At 40.2% G+C, this 11,113-nt stretch overlaps 1 protein-coding gene across 1 annotated transcript in view; it reads right to left on the bottom strand.

The window, feature by feature from the left end:
- COL22A1 (collagen type XXII alpha 1 chain) overlaps nucleotides 1-11,113 on the bottom strand; it is a 237,215-nt gene that overhangs the window by 224,891 nt on the left and 1,211 nt on the right. The window lies entirely within an intron of this gene.

Consider the following 11,113-nt stretch of genomic DNA (forward strand, 5'->3'; position numbering starts at 1 on the left):
TGAGTTTGACACACCTTTCTGAAGAGGACAAGTTCTTAAAATAAATATAGTACCAAATCATCTTAAGTCTATTCAACAGCTACTCTAAGATGACCCTTTTATTTAATGAGAGATTTCTGGTCACCTACAGTTATAAATAGCTATGTTGCCATTGCATAGCTTGAATCTCACAGCAAAAAGAACATTTCTAGGGGAAATGCAATGATTTAATCTAGGAAGGGACTATTTTCTCCTGTTACTCAGCTGAAGAAAAGAGTGAGAGGAGGAGAAAGCATTTTGCCTACCATGTCAGAGCGGCACTCTCAGYCATGTAAGACCTACCTTATTTCTCAGCTCTGTCCCAAGGCAGGGAAGAACCTCTTTCTTGCAGACTACAACCCTGCGAGTAAATTGGCAGGGAAAAGCAGGATGTGGGCAGAACTTGGGATCCAGCCCTGGAAGGCTGCACCCTTCCAAGGACCAAAGTAGCCTCACGGCCACCACAGCTGCGGAAAAGAAGGAAGGGTAACGAAGGGCTATCCCTGGTGTGGCACCTCCCRTGATTACGGCTCGGGTGACGCTGGCGCTCGCCWCTCGCCTGGCCCAGGMGAACATGTAGGCAGTGCTTCAACTYTCACCCGGAGGAGATGCACCAGTGCAGGCCTGGTCTGAATACCAGCACCAGTGCACTGAATCACATAGAATCACAGGATGGTTGAGTTGGAGGGGACCTCTGGAGATCATCTAGTCCAACCCCCCTGCGCAAGCAGGGGCACCTACAGCGTGTTAGGCCGGGTTGCATCCAGGCRGGCCTTGAAGATCTCCAAAGAAGGAGACTCCACMACCTCTCTGGGCAACCTGGTCCAGTGCTCTGTCACTCTCACACTGGGCAATGCACAGGTTATTCACTAAGACCCATTTAATTCAGAGTGGCAAGCAGAGGACAGAAGCTTTTAGCCTGTCATCTGAAGCGTTTCTGGAGCCAACAGGCTGGAAATGATACTGCCAGCAATATTCTAGCTCMCCTGCTTTTCCTACAGAAAGTAGTTTGAGTGCAATTATTTTTGTGTAATATGTCATAATCAATTACACAAAGAGATTTAAATCTGAATTTTAAACACCTAGATTTTGAAAATTATTGGAAACATTTGAAATATTAGGCATTTTGAGAACTTCAAGTATTCTTACTGCAATCTGCRGTAAAATTCATCATATCACTAGAAGTCAACTTGGTAGCATGTTTTTTACATCTCAAATTGCAGTATTCAGAAAATTAGTATTCTCTAATATTGAGTCTTTAGTGGCTTTGCTGATCTAGCAATGCCGCTTGCAAAATGATCAATGTTCAGACAGTCCCAATGGTATCTCAGCATACATCTTAGCAGATTAAAGTACTCCAYAATATTTTATTAAGATGACAGAATCTGCCCCTACGTAAAAAAAAAAATAAAAAAAATAAAAGTCTCAATAAATTGGGAGCCATTTTCCATTTAACTCTGTGTAACGCTAAATACACTATTGATACCTTAAATCATAGGTAACTATTGCATGTGATAGACCCCTTCCTAGATTTCAAGAATTTATTCTCAGAAAGCATTAAACTTAGGGTTGGGATTCACTAATTTCCCTATCTGTATTTTTCACGCTGTTCAGTCACCATCTAAACTGTATCCCAAATAATCTATTTTTGCTACCTAAGAAAGCATCAATGTGAACAAGGTCAGAGCCCTTTCCCTGAATGCACAGGGTACAATGAAAAACTTTGGAGAAATATATTTTTGTGTGGCAAATACAAAATTAGATATAAAGTAATCTGAATTTCCACCCATGCTGCAACCTTGAGAATCTACTCATTTTTGTCACCAACATTCTTCTCTTTAACAGAACGGGGATCCCATATCCCATGTCACATAAGCAGGCACGGAAACCAGAAATGCATGCCAGTCTTTTCATACATGGTCACCAAACTGAGGAGTCTCATTTTTCAAAAACATTTCACAACATTCACCTGACGAGATTCACTTCAGTGAAATCGCTAGAGGAAAATTTAAGTGTTTACTCTCCTTTAAGCATCAGAATGATTTTATTAGCTAATAAGACTAATAGGTACTCAAATACTCATCCTAGAAAATAGTAGCACAATCTTTTTTCAAAATCTGTCCCTAACACTTAATCTGTCCCTAACACTGACTGCCACTTTTACAAATTTTGTCCTTTTATTCCTATTCTTTTCACTTGTTGGCATACATACCAAAGTGATTTTGAGCTGAAATTCATACAGTCTTTTGTGATTCGACTCCTCCAAGAAGGGTACAAACTTGTCTTTTGTGATAAACCATGAACTAAAGAGGATCATCTCTAGTCAAAAAAGAAAAGATGACACAATTCTGAGGACCAAGGGACAAGGTTGCTTCAATGTGCATGAAAGGGCTTTTAAAGGATAAGAGCAGCCCAAAAAGTAGCAGTTGTAAGATGTGAAAGAAGAAGGCTCTGCTCCTGACAGCAGCCAGCACACCTTAAACAATTCCTGCAGCCTGAATACAACGCGCCCAAGAAGAACAGCCTGCAAGAAAGAGCCCAAAACTCAGACAGAGCTAAAGAAATCTTGTTTTCACCAATTAGAGAGAACAGGGTAACTCAGCTGAGACCAGGTCTTGCCTGTTACTGGAGCAGGGCAGTAAATGGTTGAAGTGCACAGATAGGAGTGATGRTGGTTTTCCTAGACTAGCAATGTAACGTGGGACTTAGGCTTTCCCTCCCGGCAGGCCTTGCATGAGCGTATGAGAACTGACTCTCCTTAAACACCAGTAAGAGAGTAGGCAGTAGAAAGGCCTAGTATAAAACTATCAGATCTTCACAGTCACTCTAGCGTGCTGCTTAGGAGCGCTGGGCTCTGCTCTTGCCACTGTCACAGCTCCCAAGCAACACAGAAAGTTATCGAGAGGGAGTTTTTCAGAAATYAGTCACGGGAGTTGCACTCCCCTTACTTCTGCTTATTTTGCAGAAGATTGCTATGTCCTCTCTTGTAGGGACAACACAGCTCCTGGGTTCTTCTCCAAGTATCGCTCCATACAGAATCCATCCCTTTCTTCACCTGCTTAAGGGTGAAGAAAGGCCCACTCATGGGCCTTTCCTGGCTAACACAGTTCTGAAGCATAATTATGTTTAATTGACACCAGATCTTAGAGGTTATTGGACAATTCAAAGTCAGGCTCTGCCCWAAATAGTTACCCAAATTTTCCATATACTATCTCCCAAGTCTTCCATCTTCCAMACCCCATCCTTCAAGTTTCTCTTCCCAGAGTGAGCCTCTTATAGTCCTAAATTAAAATGCTCCCTAATCTGATCTGCCAGATGCTGCCACGTCTCAAATCTCCCACCAGGATACATCTCCCAGCAATTTTCTGTTATGAATTGAATTAGAAACAAGTCCCTGAGGTATCAGAAAAAAGTTATGACCAGACCTGTCATCTGTTCTGTGCAACTCCCATTTTTCAACATAGGAAACTGGGGCACTGACTCAGTCTGTCTTGCCTAAAGTTACAGAGAAAGGCTGTAACAGAGCTGGGAATTAAGTTCAGTTCAGCAGTCCAGGTCTTGCACTGGAAGACAAGATCTTCTCTCTCACATTATCTCTAGTGAGATAAGAGCCAAGGGTGTCCTGTTCACCACACATGATCCCTGCTCCTGAAGAGTTTACAGCCTAGTAGACAGGATTTCACAAATCCTGTGAGCATATAGATGTAAAGCATTCAAAGAGGATTAATAGCCTCTTCACCTTTCCCATTCTTATGGAGGGTATTTAAGGAGAAAAAGTCTCTTGACGGCTTCACTGCTATCCAGTACAGCATCACGTCACAGAACAGCGAGGGGATTAACATTTATCAGTCAATTAGGCAAAYGAGTTAGCTAAAAAAGAAGAGCTGGTAATGAAGCGGAAAAGCTGTATGTACAACAGGATGGATCTATGCACCTAGGAATGGGTCAAGAGTGTTTATAATATTGTTATTAACTGGAAGATTTCATAGATAAAAGCCATTTTGCAAACAGTTTCGGACTGACAAAGGAAAAAKCCACGCTCTGTGGAGCACCTTAATGACAAATCAGAATTAATAAACATTATCCCATTCGTAATAGGAATAAGTGAAAAAGAACAATCAGATCAACTGTCTGCTTTATAGAAAATTGTCACCATGTTCCATATTTTGCTAGCCAATTTCCACCAAGAGAAACGCTCTCTTTCTAACAATATTATTTTAACTAGAGTAAGGGGAATGACTAAATCAACCCACAGGCTAGAATTCCCGTAAGCCAACGTAATCACTCCTCCTGCATGGGTTCTGGAAGAGACTGAAAAGATTTTTTTTTAAGATAACATGCATCCTAGCAGCCTAATACTCCCTATTCCAACTGCACAGGACTGAACACTCAGCTACCTGACATCACTGTCATATCCACATACAAGGTCCCTAATCTCACACCTGGGATAAAACTGTCACCTCAGCCTGTTACAGCTATTCCAGACAATTTCCTCCTCCTAACCTAATGCCCTTCTCCTAACCTAAACTGCTCTTACAGTTTTAATCAATACAATTTTTTTTCTTCCATGCCAATTTGTTGATACAGAGATGTGCTGCACATTGGTCAACAGCCAGGGTTCACYGCAGCTTGTCTATGGGAAATCGGAGTCCTGCTAGTAATGCTGCTGAATGATATGCTAAGGCTTTATTGGCGTAACAAGGATTCATTTGACCAAACACCAGAGATTTACAGTAGATGTCTACATCTGAGTAAACCACCTACTGTGTCTCCATAATCTATAGAGATGAACAGACACTTCTATGGAGTAATTCATTAAGTGCAGGTCAGATGAATCATGCTGTAAAACTTCCTATTTTTCATCACTGACTCTGAAGAGAGCTAGGGGCATCTGGCTAAGCTGGGCAAACCAGCATCACAAACATCTAAAATCAGGTGAGGTGACCCACAATGACATTTTGGGATGAAAGGGACCATCTCCAGATATGCTGGTACTACTYGTCCTTCCTACTGAGGATCATGCCAGGAAAGCCTAAACTCTGCACAATCCTGTGCCTGGTGGCCCAGGCACAGCCCTGGGTCTATGGGCGTCCATGCTACAAACAGYGGTGATTATTTAAGAGGGCTTAGTCCAGGGCATGATGGATCYTCAAGTTTTTAACGAGGAGAAGGAGGAAGACATACAGCTACGAAAAATACRTGATACAGAGTAACACAGAATTGTTCCTGCTTATTTCTAGTGTTGTTCTCATGAAACCTCCAGACCCACAAGGCTGTCAGCCATCAGCAATYGCTCCAGCTAGAGGGGACAGTCTCCTCAAAACTCAGTGTATCTGTGAGCTCCGCGGCTTCTTTGACTGGTTGAGGAACAGGCTTAGCGGTTGTTACCCTAAAAAAATACTCTCTGGAAGACAGGCTGAGAGCAAAAACATAGACGTGCAAATGAGAAGTTGAGCTAAGARTAAATATTTTTAAGTTTTTCATCATACCAGTGGAAGTACAAGGTTAYTTTATGCTTTATCTGTTTGTTTTGTCACCTGTTGTTACCAGTCTTAAATCAAACTCTGCGGAGAAAGGTGATCCCTTTTCATGTCAGTACACAGCTCCTAGCATGATGGGATAGTGTCCTAGAGAGCAACATTTTTAAGACTTCCCTGTATTGCCACATCCAAAATTAGCAACTTAATTTTACAACCCACTCATAACTGCCATAGCCTTCTTGGAGTCATGGCCTGTAGTCTGTGAACAGCTGTTAAGGGAAGTAAAAAGGATGTTAAAGGAAGAAAATTTGACAGTAGAGGAGTCTACTGAAGAGGGAAAGAGATGAAGAAGGCAATAAAAGAGACAGAACAGTGAACTAAAAAGGAGAAGAAGAAAGTACTCTGAAATGCACATATAACTTGAGTGAAAAAAAAAAAACAGACACTGCACTTTGTAATAAACCCAAGAGATGATAAGAAAGAAGCTAAAATAAGCCCAATAGTAGACCATTTTAATTTTAGGAATCAATCATAAAAGTATTTACTGCATAATTAAGAAAAGCCTCCAGAAAACATACAAACAGCTCCTAGAAATTCCACACTACAAGTGGAACTATAATTAAACAGCAAAGCAGGATTGGGGGAAAATTGGTTTGAAGCAGCTCAAGAACGAGGTGGGTTATGAAATCCTCCAAACAAAGGTGATCCTGTTAGAAAAGAGTAACTCAGTACTGCCCCAGCCACCCAAAGCAGCTGAGCAGTTTCCTCATTCTAAAATGTTTTCCTTCACAAAAGGAATTCCTTTTCTCTCTGCTGCAAGAACGTGAATTTAGTGAAGCCACTGCAGAACCACATCATCAGGTCCCACGTTTGGACTTAGGGTATCCTCGGCTGTGACACTGCAGGTCTTGTAAATTAGGCGGATTTGAGCCTTGCCGGTGCTTGCASGACACTTGAACTTCAGATGTTACCGAAGGGTTGTGCCGTGTTCTCTGTTAGCAAGGACTGAATCAGCTCCCCAGTCAGGAGTTACAACCACTGTGCCATTGATGACCCTGTCTAGATCTAGTCAATGGAGCAGATTATTTCTAGCCTTTTTCTACTGATAAAATTGCAATTACAGAAGTTCTGTAGTACAAATGGTAAGTAGTTTTATCCTAAATCTCAGGCCAACAGAAATTCTCCTGGTCCTTTCAGTCTAAATTTTACAACTCAGACAGAGTAATTGATAAGAAAACGATCTTATTTTTAACACAATCAATATAAACCTGTATGCTCTGGAAAGAAATATTTGGGCTCTGCCAATAAACATATAATTCAACATTATATGTTTGCATATACAACAACAGCAAACAACAACAGCAAAAATTGCACTTGGGTAATAAACGGCCAAACATCAAGTGTTGACTAAGCTTAGATCAAAGAGCATGAGTCCAAGAATATTTAAACTGTCGATAGTTTAAGTTTCCTTTCTAATGTGATGTAAAAGATGGTAGTTTGACATCTCCCATTAAAATCACTTAGAAATCAGTATTCAGTGTATAACAATAATCAAATTCAGTTGCTTAGACTAAACTCGAGGGATCCTTCTATTTTGCAAAGAATCAAAGATTATTTTCTAAGGAACTGAATCAATGAAAAGTAAATAGATTCGGATAAGCTGTGAAAGGATAGCTTATGTCTATTGCCTAGCAGATAAGCTGTGATATCAGTTCTCTGTAAGCAAAGCAAATCTAGGCAACAGCATAACCAGGACTGACAGTACTCACAAAATGTGACCCAGAAGTAAATTTCATGCATTCCTAATGCATTTTCAAGGCTAGCAGAGCTTGAAGAAGCATTATGACTTGTAACCAAAACTACCTCAATTTTGCACTTTTTTGGCCAGCTCTGCACCCATATCCATCTTGGAGGGAGGAGGGGGATATCTTTTCATGGGGCTCTCTGGATATGTTGCATTACCATTCCTGCAGCACAAGGATTTTCAAGTAGCTATCAGGCAGCACTTCAGGCCAGTCTGCCTTCCGTGCATTGCTATTATTTTTCCTTGCAAGGGAAGAAATAGAAAGCTTTTAGAGACTATTCATACTGTTTAACAGCAATAAGCCTTTAAAAGTCAAAATACGTCCAGAAATCCCAGGCTCTTTTCAGTCACTGTATGCAAAGATATCAGGCATCTGCCATGAAAAGCTCTATAGAGTAAATTAAATGAAAGGCAACCCATTCCGCCTTCAATCTGCTAAGTGAAGAAATTCTGCTTTTTAAGCTGTTTCTAGCAGTACAAAGAAACAAAAGCTATTTCACTACATGCAACACTTAGTTAAATTAATTTTCCTCAAATCACTAGGAAGTAACTTATCTGTTGTGTATGTACTCTATCAGCAATGTTTATTACAGAGGTGCATTGTTTTTTTGCTCCACTCCAAATTAAAACGCTGATCTACAGCACAAGTCCCTAGCTAGCTATGTACCCACCAATCTACCCACCTGTTGCCAGTTCATAAATAGTTTTCTCCAGCAATAATAATGCATGCATACCTTTTCCTTGCTAGGTGAAGCATCAGCTATTTAATCTTCATAGGTATTTTTTTTATGATGCTAGGAAAGATATATTATCATTGCTGTTCCACCCTCACACCAGCAAGGACACGGGTGATAAGAAAGGAAAAAGACCTGACATAGAAAACTGGGGCTTAGGATTCTCAATATTTTATTACCATTCCCAAAGGGAAAGCCATGTTATCCATATTTCTCAATAAACAGAGTAGAGACACTGTAACAGTCATGGAAGTGGGCTGGAAACTCAGTAATGTAGCTCAATGTGCTCGTCTTGGAGAAAAAAGGGAGCTTGCCTGCCCTGTTCYGGAGATTCCTTACTCTTTGTGGCTTCAGAGCCATGCCATGTAAATCTCGTCCCCAGGCCCTCGTTCCCCGACATAAAACACCTCTGCTGGAGCCATTGGTCATGTTTTCTCAGCCGGTGATATGCTCCGGGATCCACAACAGAAAGCCATTCCATATCTCCCAAAAACTGGATCCAACTAATCTGCTTGGAATCTTAATTCTGAAAATATTGCCAATCTTTACAGAATAWATAATTCAGTAAGAACTAAGAATGCTTTGTATTAATAAACCTTTTTACTATTTTTTTTTAGCATTTCAGAGTACAATTGACCTAAGACTTGCTTCTAATGTGGGTTTACTCAGTTATCCCTTATTCACAGCCAGAAGAACTGGGACTGTATAAAGCTCAAACGACTGGCTAAAGGCTGTGCAGCAGCCAGCAGCACTGTCAGAGCAACATCCGTTGTCTGTAGCTTCTGACTATAGTCCAATGGGGTTTCTGGCTGTAAAGTTAAGACAACAATCCTTAATTCTGCCCTCAATTTACTGTCCCTTGATGTAATTTATAAGCTGAAACCGTTAGGACTAACTCCTCCTCTCCCCAGCAAAATATCCTAAAACCTGGGCAGACTTTTTCAGTTTTAGAACTGAGAATTATAAAATAGAGTAAATCTTAGGATTTATTACTTCAAAAGTCTTACCATTTTGCCAAGTATAGAGTGTAAGTCTGAGCACAGCTTGAGCAGACAGCTTCAAGCAAGGCTTAAGAGGTGTAAATCTTCCAAAAGCAAAGAGACCTTTGCAGAAGCTTCCTCACTGGAAAACACAAGTTCCAGATTGGCTCCGCTAACTGGTCCAAGACAGAGTCATCTCAGACTGGGTTTGCTTATGCCAGCTTCAGAAGCCTGATGCCACTTCCATAGAAGGAGATCACAAAACCTTCAGCAACAACTGGAACAAGCCATTAGGAAAACACCAARTAAAATGAAGTAGAAGATAGAACAAATTAATACAAAGAAAGAGCTTGTTTTCAAGTATAACCAGACAGTTTCCAATGTGTTCATGTTCTTTTCCTGTTCTACCTACATTTGCTACAAGAATTTTAAAACATGTACGCAGTTCCTCATCTACAATTTAGTATTTTCTAGAGATATTTGATCCATTTCCCTTACCTAGTTTCTACAACGTGAGCACTTATGCTCTAAAACATCTTCGTAATAGTTGGTAGTGTCTTAATACAATGTGAGCAAATGAAGGACCCTATATCACCGTCTTCAAATCTATTTAGCCAAAGAAAGGCCAGCAGGAATAGCTACTKCCTATAAAGCTAACTGTAAAGCCAAAAATACACTGCCACATCTTCTTCATTAGGGAAAGCAGAGTTGGAAAGGCTTGAATGGAATATTTCAGTGCAGTGGRGGGAAATGCACAACTACAGTTGATCTCAGAAATGGAAGAACTGCAAAATTTGACATTGCCCAGAACAGCTGAAATAGCTCATTCAGTATCACCTGTATTATTCAAGTATGGTGGTACAAGAGAAGACATTGTTCTAACATGGGGTTTTTATTCAAGGTTTTGTTCCTCACTATGAGAAAGGGGAAGAGTTTAAGATTTTTTTTTTTAATGGAGGAATTGCAGTCACCCAGCAGTGATTAAACAAAGCAGATTTTGGGTCAAAGTGTTGCAGTATGACTAATCGAGATTTCCCCTGAAATCAAGACAGTTATTGAGAAAAACTCAATAACGTATTTTAGCAAGGAAGTTATCACATGTTGGAAGCATTCTTTTATTGCTATTATTTTCAGTATCATAACCTCCAGTATCAAAAACKATCTGTGACATGTAGCAAAGATGACTGCCACAAAAGCATACAGAATATCAGAAAAGGAAGTGAGGAAAGAGGTACATGTATTTGTATCTGCTACAAATACACTCACCCACATATTGTCTAGGTCTTTGAGCTCAGAAAAAGCTTACTACAGACGGCAGAAGTAATGTAAAACTAGAGGATCCTTTTTTTCCACCATTCTGARTCACATTCATGAGTCATACCAATACTTCCACCATACTAAGTCTTCTATAACACTACTCTTCCAACCCAAAGCTTCTCTTTATTCACRGATGTAGTGTCACTCAAATCAGACAGACCATCATTCAGATTAGAGAGACCACTATTTGCACYGATAAAACAAGCAAGATTTGCCCCAAATCAACAGAGCGGTGCCATTTGCTGGTCTGAAAGGTAGAGAACCTGGTTTCCCTCAGAATTTTGCAATGTGTTGAGGTATGTTCTTCTGTAAGTTACTTTGAGTAATTCTACCCAAAACCAGATGACATTCTACAGCACTGTTGGTAGACCATCCGTCACTACATTCAGAATGTGGCTCTTAACTTCCCTGAGCCTGTGTTTCCACCAAAAACAATCTCAAACCACCATATTGACCCTTATTATGAGCCACAGCAACACGACACACTTATTAGGAAACATAATGAATTTGCAATCCTTATTCACACTTCCTTTTGTAATAATACTCTGTAAACACTTCYCTGATGTAAATTCATTTCACTTATTTTCACACACTTGATATGTCTTACTCAAGTACTCCCAAGCACCTTCCTAATAACGGACAAAGAGCACATCTGAACAGTATTATCTGTATATTCAAAATTGCAGCATCATCCTGGAAAATATGCATGGCATTTGGGAGAAGAATTGAAATTTCAGTAAAAACTACTATCAAAACCTCCTGCTCTTAAAAAAAAAAAAA

Source organism: Rhea americana, unplaced genomic scaffold (genome assembly GCF_003343005.1).
Source record: "Rhea americana isolate MKP2758 unplaced genomic scaffold, rheAme1 scaffold_0, whole genome shotgun sequence".
In the NCBI taxonomy this organism is placed as follows: domain Eukaryota; kingdom Metazoa; phylum Chordata; class Aves; order Rheiformes; family Rheidae; genus Rhea; species Rhea americana.